At 51.8% G+C, this 14,294-nt stretch overlaps 1 protein-coding gene across 3 annotated transcripts in view; it reads right to left on the reverse strand.

Moving 5' to 3' along the window:
* The window catches only part of RNF152 (ring finger protein 152), a 76,622-nt gene extending 64,120 nt beyond the window's left edge, over nucleotides 1-12,502 (reverse strand). Inside the window, exon 1 of one of the 3 annotated variants that reach the window (XM_055417471.2) lies at nucleotides 12,449-12,502. The gene's annotated coding sequence lies outside the window, so the exon portion shown is untranslated. Of the gene's footprint in view, nucleotides 1-12,039; nucleotides 12,396-12,448 lie in introns of those variants that run through there. The other 2 variants (XM_055417470.2, XM_055417472.2) reach the window with 2 other exon arrangements.
* Nucleotides 12,503-14,294: the final 1,792 nt, after the last annotated feature.

A 14,294-nucleotide genomic window follows, 5' to 3' on the forward strand; every position in this document is an offset into this window, starting at 1 on the left:
TAAAAAATGCCTGTTTGTTCAATGTGCCTTAGCAATGTGTTCATGAAAGTCTCAAGTTCCCAGCCACACACATTGGCTGTCAGTCAAGTGGTCTTTACAGAAACACTTCCCACCGTCAGACTCCATAGGAACTTGTTGCTGCTGCTGCTAAGTCACTTCAGTCGTGTCCGACTCTGTGTGACCCCATGGACAGCAGCCCACCAGGCTCCTCCGTCCAGGAGATTCTCCAGGCAAGAATACTGGAGTGGGCTTGTTAGCACAGGGCAAAGTCAGGTAATAGCTGGAAACCTCACTGCAAATTTCCCAACAGGACCTGTTGAGGAGTCCTCCAAACCACGCTGCCTCCAAGCCAACATGCAACTGACTCAGGCAGATGGCTGACCAAATGCATCCATCCTTGTTCCCAAGGACAGGACAGGGCAGAAGGCAGACCTCCTCCTAAATCACACTGCACTGAGCCTGCTGTGTTGAAACAGAAAAGCATTGGTTCTTCCCATCTTTAATCCCAGTTGCGAAAGTGGCTCCCAGCTCCCCAGCAGTCTCCCCAGGGTCACATCCTGGCTCTGGCGTAAATTTACTGTGTGACCTTGAAGAAGTTATGTAAGTTTCCAGAATCTTAGGAAACTTCCCTCCCAAATAATATGCTTAAAACTCTTAGCACTTCACCTGAAACAGATAACAAACATATCTACCGTAGCCATCTCTTCTTCCACCCCCCGAAACTGTCTTTCAATTGTCATAAAATCCACTGTAGAATCCAACCGAGCTCGGGAAGAGAAGCACCTGATGAACTCTCACGTTGTTTTGTAGATTATTAATAGCAACTTCAATTTGTTTGGGCAAGATGCTATTAATTACAAACTAATACCACCATGTAAACAACGGGGGCTCTTATTTTTAAAACTAAAATTAAAATTCCAAGAAGGCCACAGTCCAGCACACTCACTCACCCGCACTGTTCTCACTCACATTCTTCTCCCCAAACTGTTTCTCTAACTCTTATTTTTCTCTGCAACCAGCTTTGGGAAAACAAAGTTTATCAGATTTCTAATTGTACCATAGATTATACTGAATGACACTAGTCACCTAGCACTAAAAAGCCTCATAAAAGGAAGATATTTGCTCTTTTCAAGTCAGACTCTCTAAAGAGAAGGAAGCAGACTGCAGAACCCAGAGGAAAGTCAGCCCGTTCAGAACCGCTTCCTCCTACAGTGAGGGAAGGCATCCAGGGTCCTGGTGAAGTCAATGCCGACCACCTTCACGAAAAGTGGAAACAGAAGCACGTGGCGACGCCTTTTGCAGTCAGTCAAGAACAAGGAATAAAACAGAAGCTGAGCCAACCAGAAGACCGAGCCTGAATCATGCTTAGACTTCAAAATTGATTATCACCACCCTCCTAATTTTCAAGGAATTCTAAATTGTCTGGACAGCATCTTCTTCAATTTCCACTGCAGACTGGACTTGACCCCAAGAGGAGGCTATTCTAAGGAGTACACTAAAGACAGCGCTTGGCATCTGCACGGACAGATTTCACAAACAAGGTATAATCAGTCTGGAGTCAAATCCGAAGTGTTCTTTTTAACTTCTTAGTAAAGACATTTTTCCTTGTACATCAGTGAACTTCTTGTAGGGAAGTATGATTGGCCTGAGATGCAATTCTCAAAGACCTTATTTATTATTCTGATATAAACTTAAGGTGTATGAACAATTAATTTTTGAGAGTTCTGACTCCACTGTTGGGGAAAAAAAAATAAACTATAGATTTTGCAAAGAAACACTAACTGTCTGAACTAATGTTTAGCATTTTGTGTGTAGAAATAAACACAATTTTAGTAAATGAGTCCTGTTTCCCAAAAGATTCCCCTTCCATAGATAAACTGCTTACCTTCTTCTTAGGTGAAGTAAGAAACCATGAAGAAATCTGTCTTATCAGGAACATGAGGGAATATGAGTTCTCAGTGTACACAATGATGAAACGGGAGTCTGATGGGAAGGTGATGTAAACGTCTGACAATTGCCCTTGGGTGCTCTGTGCTTGAGATTTACAGAACTGGCAACCAGCAAAGTAATTACTGTCTCTGGCAGTTTGTTGCAGGTCCTAACACCCCCAGATAAACAGTTAACACTTCTCAAGAAGAAACAGAAAACAAGGATTACCACTTGAAGCCCCAGCTAAAGACTAGAAAAATCTACGGCTTACCTAAGAGCCTGATCAGGTGGCCACCAACCAACCCTCCAAATTAGTAATGAAGATTCTGAAAGAGGGAACACCGGCCAATGGAAGCCCAGCTCTGGACTTGTGTCTGGCCACCCAGTATCACGGAGCCAGGTCTGGTCCCCTTCCCAACCCCCGCCTGGAATTAACAGACTCAGCAGGAAATCCCTCCCAGCCCCTGGGAGGAAAGCACTGTGGACACAAACGCCCCATCACAGCCCACTCCACCATCAGCTTACACGACGGGTACATTCCAGAAGCATCCCTGCTGCAACAAAAGACAAGGCAACTCATTTGCCAGTGTCCGGCATTTCCACCAAGAAGAAAAGGAGACAAATTGAGACGCACCTAAGCCCCTAGATAGAACAAATGCACTCGGGATATCAGCGCGATAAGGAAGCCAGAGCGGATCTCGGCTTGCACATTCTCAAGTTAGGGCCCAGCCTCAAATCCAGCCTGAACTGGAACCCAGCTCTCAAAGCTGTTTCTGAAGATTACATTGATTGCAGCATTCTTTCAACAAGTATTTATTGAATGTCGACTATGTACCAAGATCTGGGCAACAGCCCTACCAGGCACAGCAATCACCACTGTCCAAGGGGAACTTTTTAAAGATTCCATTAACTTTACAGTTTTCACTGTCCGCCTTCGTGGCTTTGTTAAAGCGCTGTCTTCTTTAAAGTAATACAGATGCTAATAGAGATTCCATCCAAAGAGCAGTTGCCTGTATAAAGGAGGAGCAGCCACGCGGCTTTCTCCAAATTCCCCTGCTCGGCTCTCTCCTGCCCATTCCCTTCCGACGGCCGTGTCTCTGATGACGTGGAAGACCTACAAAGCCTGCTTCAGGATGCAAACAAAAACCACGGAACAAGCACAGGACCCCAAAGTAGGCTGACCAACTGATCCCAGGTTCCCTGGGCCTATTCTGGTTTTTAAAATGTAAGTCCTTCCACCCAGTACCCTCTTCATCCTGGACAACCGAGTCGGTGGGTCTCCCTAACCCCAAGAAAGCACACCCCAGCACAGGCAGGTTCGGATGTTACAGGAGGCCTGTCTGAGTGAGGCCAGCAGGGAAAGGCGTTTAGCTGGTGCCCTGTAAGGAAAGCCTGTGGGCTATCTCAGATCCTCGTGGTTTCCTCAGCATCCTCCTGAGAAGGTCTGTCATTTTAAACACCACACCATTTAAGCAAAGCTTTACAAAGACTTTCCAATAACAGGACTCCAATAACACGACGCACACAAGAAATCCTCACATAAATGCTGTAGCTATAGGGATGTGGGTATTTCCCTGGCTAGCTTCAGAGTTCCTTGAGTTTATACCGTAACTATTCATCCCAGGATTTCTGGAATCCAGCACCAAGACTGGGGGATGGTAAATACTGAATGGAACAGACCTTAACAATAGCTGCCCGCTGTGCAGTGCTCTGACGCGCAGGACGACACGCTGAGCACTTTACAGGAATGACCTCGCGTATACTCACAGTAACTCAATGAGGTTGACTGACCTCTGTTTTCCAGGTGAAAAAACCAAGGCTCAAGGTCATCATGATAGAGTTCATATTTGAACCCAAACTATCTTGCTTCAAAAGCTCCATGTTTTCAACACTTCAACTGAATTAAGTTCAAGTAAGGAGTACGTCAAGGCTGTATATTGTCACCCTGCTTATTTAACTTATATGAAGAGTACATCATGAGGAACACTGGGCTGGAAGAAGCACAAGCTGGAATCAAGATTGCTGGGAGAAATATCAATAACCTCAGATGCACAGATGACACCACCCTTATGGCAGAAAGTGAAGAGGAACTCAAAGTCCTCTTGATGAAAGTGAAAGAGGAGAGTGAAAAGTTTGGCTTGAAGCTCAACATTCAGAAAACAATAGCATCTGGTCCCATCACTTCATGGGAAATAGATAAGAAAACAGTGGAAACAGTGTCAGACTTTATTTTTGGGGGCTCCAAAATCACTGTGGATGCTGATTGCAGCCATGAAATTAAAAGACACTTGCTCCTTGGAAGGAAAGTTATGACCAACCTAGATAGTATATTAAAAAGCAGAGACATTACTTTGCCAACCAAGGTCCGTCTAGTCAAGGCTATGGTTTTTCCAGTGGTCACGTATGGATGTGAGAGTTGGACTGTGAAGAAAGTTGATCGCCGAAGAATTGATGCTTTTGAACTGTGGTGCTGGAGAAGACTCTTGAGAGTCCCTTGGACTGCAAGGAGATCCAACCAGTCCATTCTAAAGGAGATCAATCCTGGGTGTTCATTGGAAGGACTGATGCTAAAGCTGAAACTCCAATACTTTGGCCATCTCATGCGACGAGTTGACTCACTGGAAAAGAGTCTGATGCTAGGAGGGATTGGGGGCGGGAGGAGAAGGGAACGACAGAGAATGAGATGGCTGGATGGCATCACCGACTCGATGGACATGAGTTTGAGTGAACTCTGGGAGTTGGTGATGGACAGGGAGGCCTGGCGTGCTGTGGTTCATGGGGTCGCGGAGAGTCGGTCACTACTGAGCGACTGAACTGAACTGAACTGATAGGTGACTAGATGGACTCCGACCTGAAGCTTCTAAAGGGGGAATGTGATGGAGCAGGAGGAGATGGACAGGCACTCATCCCAGTCACCGAGGGCTCCCTACTGCATGGTTGAATCAGCTATTGCTCACTTAAAATGATGGCTATCCTCATGGCTCATGCAACAGAGGGGCAAATTCTCTAAACAAAGTACAGAGATCTGTCCTCGTGATCGCCAACTACTTTTAATATCATTTCACCTCAAAGGAAGCAATCTGCAAACCCACAGAGCAACACAGCCGCCGCATAAGAATATCACACTGAGCACTTCGGGTTTTGAGACATTCATCTCCATTCCGTTCATTATCCGTCAAATGGAGAACACTATGTTAATGCTAATGTATTCCTGGCCATTTTCTCCAAGCAGCTGAACACATTTCCTCTTTCACAATAACATAATCCATAATGATCAAGCATTCCTATCATGTGAATGAGTATTCCAAAATCTAAAGAGGTGAGGGAAGCCAGATGCCTCTCCCAAAGGCACTTACGGCCACAAGTGAGCTAGGAGACAGGTGAGTAGCCAGCTGTGGGCAAGGGTCACCCACTCACGTCAAACCCAAACCCAGTCTGCTCCTTGAGATTGTGGACTGGTCTGGGAGGGTGTCAAGTTCTAATGCTTCACCAAGAAGAGGTTTTTTTGGTTTGTTTTATTGTTGTTTTGGAAGAAACAGGCCAACCCAAGTTGAAAAACAGGCCACCAATGACGATTCATTTTGTTCGAATGATGACTCTCTGAGAATCTTCACCTCCCGACCACTGGGATGCACACACTGCAGGCTGGCAGCTGAGTCCAATTCAACACTTACTCATTATTAATGCAAGCTGGGAAGCTCTTAAAAATCAGTTTCTCTCTTAACTTCCTTTAATTCTACAGGCCAAAAGCATCTATAATCCCTTTATCCCAATAAGTCAAAATCATTTCTCTGTTATCAATGATTTAGTATTTATTGAGCCCTTACTTTCTGCAAACGTGGTGGGCAATACAAACTAGGGTCAAACTTCATCTAGTTGTCATCTTCACAGAAATGATAAAAGAGCTGAGACCCTACTGCGTCAGTCTCCACACCTGCCAGCCCACAGACCCCTTGGAAAGAACTGTACCTCTAGCCCTCTCCCCCAGCTGAGCAATGACTTGTGATACGTGGTCTGGTGACAAAAGGCATCCTGGGACATCTTTACAACACATCTCCCGTTATATAAACTAGCTCGAGCGGGTCTCTGTTCTCTGCAATTAAACGGAAAGAAAAAGACACTTCGATCTTAGGTGATAATACAGGGCAACTGTGACAAGGGCCCTCTGTAGAATGAATGAGTGAATATTGAGTGAAATGAGCGGCAATTTTGGCAAAGAACACTGCGGGAGTCAAGGGTCGCTATGAACTAAAATGACCAAGTTAAGCTTTTTAGGAGAGTTAAGAGCTGAGTCACCTTTAATGATGGGGTATCGTGCGGGAGAGGACGTTGCAGGCCATAGAATATTCCAGAATTAAGAAATAGGCTATGGAAAGCATTTTGGGGGCCTGGTAGGCTAACCATTCCAGCTAATGTGGTGTTTTCAAGCCAGGCAGAGCTTGAAAGTCGAAGTTGGACAGGACGTTGGGGGTGGGAAAGCCAGGCGTAAGAGTTCTCAGCTAGGAGGGAGAAATCAAGGAAGATGTGGGAATTGTCACTAAAGATGCCCAGTTCATCTGTTAAAAAGCAAAACACCAATGTCAATAACCACGGTCCCTATTTGCACAGCATATATTTCCACAGTATCTCTCAAAGCTTTTACCAAACTCTCATCAGTTCTTATAGAACCTCAGGAGGAGTACATGATGTGTGGTTATCTGGATTTACTAATGGAAAGTGAGGGGGGAAAGTTACATTTCCTTTGGTAGGCAGGAATAAGATGGGGACGGGGGCGTAGCAAGAGACAAGGCAAGCACAGAACAGTGTCCATAGATTCCATTTCATCACGACTTCGCTCCCACCAGTAGCCCATTTGCATCTATCTGATCATCCCCTTCCTTGCCTGAAGCCTGCTCCCCCAGGAAGCCCATGTGATGTTAGAATAACCTTTACCTCACAGGATGTTGCAATGAGCTTCAGCCATGCAGGGATTTATAAATTAAGTGGAAAATAAGGCATCCTTTCCACTAACCCCTGCACTCCCAGCAGACCACAGACATCCCCCAGCACTGCCCCCCCAACACACACACACACACACACACACAACTCCACAAAGAATGTGCTCCAAGGCCGCAGCAGACACATCAAGGCTCCACCAGGAAATCCCAGGCCTCAATAACTACCCAAAGGAAATGCAAGTCCCATCGACAGAGAAGGACTCTGTCCTTAAAAATGGCAGTAAGTCAACCGGAAAAAGAAAACCTTAAACCACATAACAAGTACTTATTTCATCCTGGAATACACGGTGCGGCTCCCAAAGCCCTGAAGAAGAGTCCGGAAGAGCAGCACCTCCTCCCTTCCAGCTTCCACGACACAGAGACCGACCATGCCAGCAGTCACGTGCCCTCCACCAGCGTCTTCGGCCTGGATGGCCGACTTCATGGTGAAAATAAAACAGTAAGGAACTCAGAAGCCAAACATGATCGAGACGTGTATTTCAAAGCTTTCCAGAGACCTTTCCAGACTGGTCCCCAGGGCTTCACTGCCCCCTGGCTCATTCTGCGCCTCGCCCTTTGCTGGGTCCTGGGGGGTCTCGGGTGAATCTGCACTTGGATCTCGCACGGGTTTCTCACCTGCTCATCTCCACTTCTGAGCCCCAGTGGGTGCGCTTCTTTGTCCCTCAAGGGAGCTGGACTGGAGAGCAGCCTCTGGACTTTTAGTCAACACCGAGGTCCTCCGGTCACTGTGACTCGGGGGCCAGCGGCCAGGTTACCATATCACTTGTCTGCAGAGTCACTTTTGTTCAATCACGTCCGACTCTTTGCAACTCACAGACAGCAGCACATCTACAGAGCCATCTGTGAAGACAACCTCAGCCACGTGATTAGTGACCAGAGCAGCACTATCTTACTCAGTTCCATACTTATGCTAAAGGGACATATCAAACCCTAAACATTCTAACCGATGAACTCATTCAGGCCCACTCGTGCTCTTTTTCAACCCTCAGCTGCTCCAAACAAGCTCAGGAAGGCTTAGACAAGAGGCAGATGGCGAGGGCGAGGGAGTCTGGGAGCTACACCTCCCTGTTACGTAACGCTCAGCACAGAACCCTCCCGGAACCGGCCTTGGGAACACCTCCTGGCCCATCACTCCAGAATAAACCACGACTCACAACGGGCAAAAAGAGGAAACAATTGTCACTTTGGTATTTGATGGCCAATGTGCAATCCTACTAGCAAACAGAACATCAACGTATTAGCAAAAACAGGTTTGGGTAGGACCAGATTCTTTGAGAGCCATGCCATTTGTTCATTTAATCCACACTCATGTAACTCTCAATGCACTAGCCTAGAGCCTGCAGGAACACACGAGGCCACTCCTGGAAGGGCGTTGGTGCTGCTCACCTAGACCCAGTTTCCCCCGTTCAGCGCAAGGAGCAGCAGGTTGCGGTTAAACAGAGTCACAGGACGAGTCCGCTGGAGCAGCGTCAAGTCTCCTCCGGGTCAGAGAGAGATCTCCAGGGCTCCCCGGCCTGTCGCAGGGACTTTCATCCAGGCCCCCGTCAGGACCACGCCCCACGAAGCTGGGCCCTCAAGGGACTACCAAAAGCAGGCCCAGCCGCTGCCCGAGCTGGACACGCAGCGTGGGGCGGGAAGAAGCTGCCTTCGCCGCTGAGGTCCGGAAGGCGCTTGTCACGGCCAAATGACCCAACCGATCTTGCGGATACCTCACTGCTTAAAAACACCGAGACCTGCCAAGGTCTCCCTCCCCCCATTTTCTAAGACAGAAAAGCAGAACTTACTTCAAAATTCAACTGCAGCAGGGCCCAAATAACACCTTGAAATGTAAAGGATGCCAACAGCGCAGACTGGCAACTAGCAGTCTCTGAGAGAGCAAGGATTGAAAACAGAATGGCCATCACCAAGGGGGAAACTCAACCATTCGCACAAAATTCAGCTGAGGAGCTGGACCACTACAAAGAAAAGGTCCCCCTTCCGACCACAGGCCCAGTCACGGGTGAAGCAGTGAGCACCCTCATGAAGAAACACTCAGGTAGAGGCTGGATGACCACACGAGTCGCCTCCTCAGAAGCCCAGGACCCCACTCTGCTCCCCCCTCGCTAGCATCCCCTGACCTGAGAGTCAGGTCTACAGCTCTCCGTCACCCCGGAAGCTCCCTGGAGGTGGTTCGCTTTTGTGTCTCCACACCCCACCCCAGGCCGGCCCTTGACAGCTGTCACCGAGCCCAGTACCCATCAGGTACTCAATAAACATCTCCCAAATGAAGTAAATGAACACTGTAGGAAGAACTCAGCTCTGCAGGCCAAAGTCAGTCTCGTAACCTCTAGGGCTCCTCCAACCTAAGAACTAAAATGCACCACTGCCCACATCTGGGAGTGGGGAGCCTGCACTTAAAAGGACAAGTTAAACGTCAGTGTAACGCTTGGTTAGGAATTATTACCAGACTCAGTTGAAAACCACCGTGAAAGCTAACCCTGAGCCATGGCTCTCTGTTCTTGGACGCGCGTTTACATGTGCAGGCAGCTGTTTTTCCCATGTGGAATTTTATGTTGTGAGGTATTTATTTTTTCTATTAAAAAAAGCCACACCCTTTGTTTCTACTGAATTATTACACTCCTTATTATCCCATCACGTGGCTTTCCCTCTTGGGCACACACCCTGCATTATATCTGACATCAAAATCACTGGTCAAAATACGTCTACCCTAGCCCCACTACACCGCTGATCTTTCCAAAGCGCAGGTCTCTGTTTCAGCTGGGACAGGGTGGAAACTCTTCTGCTTTTCCCAGAGACACCCGAATGCTCCGAGTAGAAGAAAAAAATGAAGTCACCTTTCCAAACAAAATTACCCTAGAGGGCAACGACAGATCTTTGACGTTTTTAAATTCTATGTTTTTAAGGGATTTTGGGGGGGAAAGGTAAAGGGAGAATGTGCCACAGGTGTCACGCGGGGCAGTGTGAGAGTGCACATAGGCCTCCAGGCCTCACCAGCCCTTTCGCCTACAGAAGAAATCTTGATCCACTCCTATCTGTTCTTCCCTGCTTCTCCCGGAGGACGCCCGGACTCTGGCCTCCAGGACACAATACCCACATCAAGGTGTCCCGAGCCATCTGAAGGTGAGGCTTTCACAGAGCCTTATCAAGATAACCCCAGGTCTGGTTAGGTTGCCATCAAAATAGAACTATCCTTGGAAAGAAAAGAACAGGCCACAGTTTTTGGAAAAGAACTGAGAACCTAAAGATAAAAGCAGACTGAGGGCCTAATGGTTCATGGCTACATAAATGGAAACTTTGCTGAAGCTCCGTGTTTCCTTCTCTTTCTGCTCTCCCAACAGCCCTCCCACCCACCTCCCAGCAACTTCACTGCTGGCACATCCCTCCTGCTGTTGCAAGTATTATCACAACGAACAAACGGGGAGAGAGAGCTTCCCTAAGAAGGCTGCTACACGTGACCAAAGCCCCAACAGGGCACTGGTCAAATTTACAATCGGCCGTACAATGCTGCCTTTTCAACACCTGATATTCCGCTTACAGACTGAGGCCAAAATGTATTTCTACCGATAGGAAAGCAGACATATTCAAACCCCACATTCCCATGCAACTGCAGATTACATCAAAACTGCCCTAAAGGGAACCGGTGGGATTTATGCAGCTCCAAAGGCAGCTTGCCCACAACGACTTCTTCAAAAGGAAGGTTTAAAGTCATTTGCAATTTCTTTCTCTGGACCAGGAGTTTCAGCGGTGCCCTCTCCTCCACACAGACAGGAATGGATGGTGTGACGCGGAAACCATCCGAGCCGCCCCTTGCAGACACCGCTGACCCAAACGACCTGGGGATACCCAGGCGCCTACCCGGATTATCGGGGTTTACCTGCATCTGTCCCCGAGGCCCTTTCACCCCCTTCTGCGTGACGACATCAAGTGGAAATGGCACGCGTTTGGGAGGCAAGAGGCTGACAAGCAGGAAGCACAACTGAGCCCGAGCTTTGTTCGGCCTGCAGTGAAACACACGCAGCAAGGGTTAGACGCGCGCAGCCAAGAAACGCAAGCGTCCTCCCGGGCAGCGCGGCGGAGCGGGCGCCGGGCCGGTGCGCGAGGCGGGGGTGCGGCGGGCTGGGCCGCCGAGGGGCGAAGCGCCTCTCGTTGTCTTTACGGTATCAGTGACCACCGACCCCCGGCCCTCCGCAGTCTCCCCCGCCCCTAAGTCATCCTCCGGGGGCATAGCCTCAACTAACAACGGTAACCCCTAGGAAAGAAAAACAGAGAAGGCGCAGAACAGCACCGTGGAGCACGAGCGAAAGCCCTAGGTAACCCGGTTACGCGGGGGCGCGGGGCGCGCCGCCCCCCGCCCAGGCCGGCTCTCCGGCGCCGCGGCCGCGAGCATCCCTCCCCGCGCCGGGTCCGCCGCCTCCCGGGGCACTGTCCCACCGCTCTGGGTCTCTCCCCTCTCCACCCCGGGCGGCGCTCCCCGCCCCACGCCCACCCTCGGCGGGAGGGCCGCCTCCCGAGCAGCGCCCAGCCGGTCCGGCCGCCTTTGTCCTGCCGCTGCCCTTCCCGGAGCGAGCGCTCCGGGCGCGGGGTCGGCACAAAAGACCCCTAACGTCTGGCCTTCCCCCGCCGCCTCTCCTCCCGGGAGGGGCCGGATTCGCAGGGACAACTTCAGGCGGCGGGCAAGGCGCTCGACAAAGGCGCCCCAGGGGCGCATCCCCGGGGGGCGCGGGGTCGGGGCGCAGCCGGGGCGCGCGCGCACGCACGTGCACCCCAGGGGCGCGCGGCGCGGGCCCGAGAGCAGCTCCCGGGACCAGGGCTCCAGAGGGCATCCGAGGACTCGCCGGAGCCGCCGGGCTCGCCGCTCCCCGCCCCGGCCGCCGGCCCGACTCCGCCCGCGCTCGGAGAAGCGCACTCCGGGGGCCACCTCCCCCGCGCCCCGCGACTCTGCCCCCCGCTCCAGGGTCCAGAAGGCGCCCCCGGCCGCGTCCCCGGCGGCGCCTCCCCGCTCCTGCTGGCCCAGCTCGGGGGCGGCCGCTGCGAGGGCGCAGACATCCCCTGGCGCTCCCCTCGCCGCCCGCGACCCCGGAGGGACCGAGCGGAGGAACAAACCGAAACTCACCGACCTCTCTCCGCGGCGGGCTCGGGCGCTCCCTCAGAGGCGGCGGCGGCGGCAGCATCGCCGGGGTCCCCGCGTGCCCGCCCCCCGCTCTGCCGGACGCGCGCCCCGGGTGCGGCGGTGCCCGCAGCCCCGGCTCCCGGCGCGGCCCCTCGGGAGGCGCCCCACCTGCCCGGCCGCCCTCCGCGCTCCGGGCCGGACGCCGCCGCCAGCGCTCGGCTCCGAGCCGGAGCGGGTGGCGTCCCCGCCCGGGCTCCGGCACCGGGAGGCCGGCTCGCTCCCCGCGGCGCCACCCCTCCCTGGCGGCCCCACCCCCCGCGGTCCGCACCGTCCGTCCGTCTGTCCGGAATCGCCGACCACCCCCGGGCTGAAGAGCTGCGCGCCCTCCCCGGCCGCACCCCAGGGGCCCAACCTCGGCGGGGACGCGTCGTGGTCCCCTCTCTGCGCGCGCGGGACCCGGGCTGGCCCGAGTCAGGTGTGAAGGAGGCGGGCTCCGCCGGCGGGGGCGGGCCGGGGCGGGGCGAGGCGGCGGGGGCCGGTCCGCGGCGCGGGCCCGGACCGCGCGGGGCGGGAGACCTTCACGTTTCCAGAAACTGCGCGTCCGGATCCGCGTCGGTGCTAGTCCTTTCTGGACGCCCCCGCGGGCTCCTGTAGCCCAGGCAGGGCGGGCTCTTGCTTTGGTGGAGGAGAGGATGCAGCCACAGAAGCCGGAATGACACCCGCCACCTGGGTCCCCAGGATTCGGAGCGGGGTGGGGGGACGGGGCGGGGGTAGGAGGGAGGGGCGCGTCCTAGGGCCGTGGGAACCAGCGGGACCTGGGACCTGGGGGTCCACCTTATTTCTCCACCTCGAAACCTAACTCCTACCTTAGGGACAAGCTTTGCATGTCTTGTTCCACTAAGAAAACCGAGGCGTGCCTCTGATGTTGATTTCAGAATAGGAGAACGGAGGAAGGTCGCTGGGAGAGACGTCTACACAGACTGGAAATTCCTAAGTCTATTCCATGACCCTGGTAAAGTGAAGCCTGCCAGCTTTCCTAGATCTCCCTCACCAGGCTTCAGCTGAGTGCTCCCTAGTCGTCCAGCGAAGCAGGCTTCCTGGGATTTGCCGGCTGCTGGAATGGAGATGTCTTTATGTCCTACTGTCTTGTCCAGGGGGCAAGGACCTCTCCCACATCTCATTGAAGTGCTTCTGCCAAGATGATGAAATGGACAGCCTGTGAAGCACCCTGTGTGACCTACTAAAATTCACAATGCCCTCAAGAGACCCTTCTTGTCTTGCCCCTTAAATAAAACCTGTTAATAGTGTTTCCAAATGTGGGGTCACTCAGCACATGCAAAAATCGGTCACTGAGAAGCATAAAGCTTCATGGGTGTCAGGCCGCTATCAGTTCAGTTCAGTTCAGTCGCTCAGTCGTGTCCGACTCTTTGCAACCCCATGAATCACAGCACGCCGGGCCTCCCTGTCCATCACCAACTCCCGGAGTTCACTCAAACTCATGTCCATCGAGTCGGTGATACCATCCAGCCATCTCATTCTCTGTCGTCCCCTTCTCCTCCCGCCCCCAATCCTTCCCAGCATCAGAGTCTTTGCCAGGAGTCAACTCGTCGCATGAGGTGGCCAAAGTATTGGAGTTTCAGCTTTAGCATCAGTCCTTCCAATGCACACCCCCAATTAAAACGTTCTCCTGGCTGACCCACGTCTTTCTGTTCCCTGAAGTTATATCCTCTGTTGCACACCTGGCAGGAGTGAAAGCGGTGTGTCTGTTTTAAGAGCAGACGTATATCCTCGCCATAGAAAGCTTCAGGAGTCTTTATTTCCAGGCTCAACTTTAGGAGCCTGAAAACAAATCTTTTGTCCTCATTTTTGTCGCTTTAATGAGAAGCTAATGAGTATATTGAAAGCTCTGATGTTAACCAGCAGCTTCAAATAGGATGGTGAGTGACAATACAGCAAGACTTTACTAGAAAAATTTAGCCTAGAAATATTATCGTTATACAAAAGCGACATTAAAAGAAGCTACTTTCAGGGGTGGGTAATTCTTCCAAAATGTTTAAAATCTTTCTTTTCAGCTGCTTTGCAAACGGTCCTTTGGGAGGATTCAAGCACTCAGCCCATTGAACAGAAAACTCTGCCGCCCTCACTCATTCCCGCCAACTGGTCTTTGGATTCACGCCCCATCGTGGGTGTTCTGCCTTCTGTCCAACCTTGTAGAGCTGTCACACAGGGAGGCTTAATTAACCATGGGCAGACTGGGA

Source organism: Moschus berezovskii, chromosome 28, assembly GCF_049115385.1.
Source record: "Moschus berezovskii isolate FMDL1 chromosome 28, NW_MosBer_1.0, whole genome shotgun sequence".
Classification (NCBI taxonomy): Eukaryota; Metazoa; Chordata; class Mammalia; order Artiodactyla; family Moschidae; genus Moschus; species Moschus berezovskii.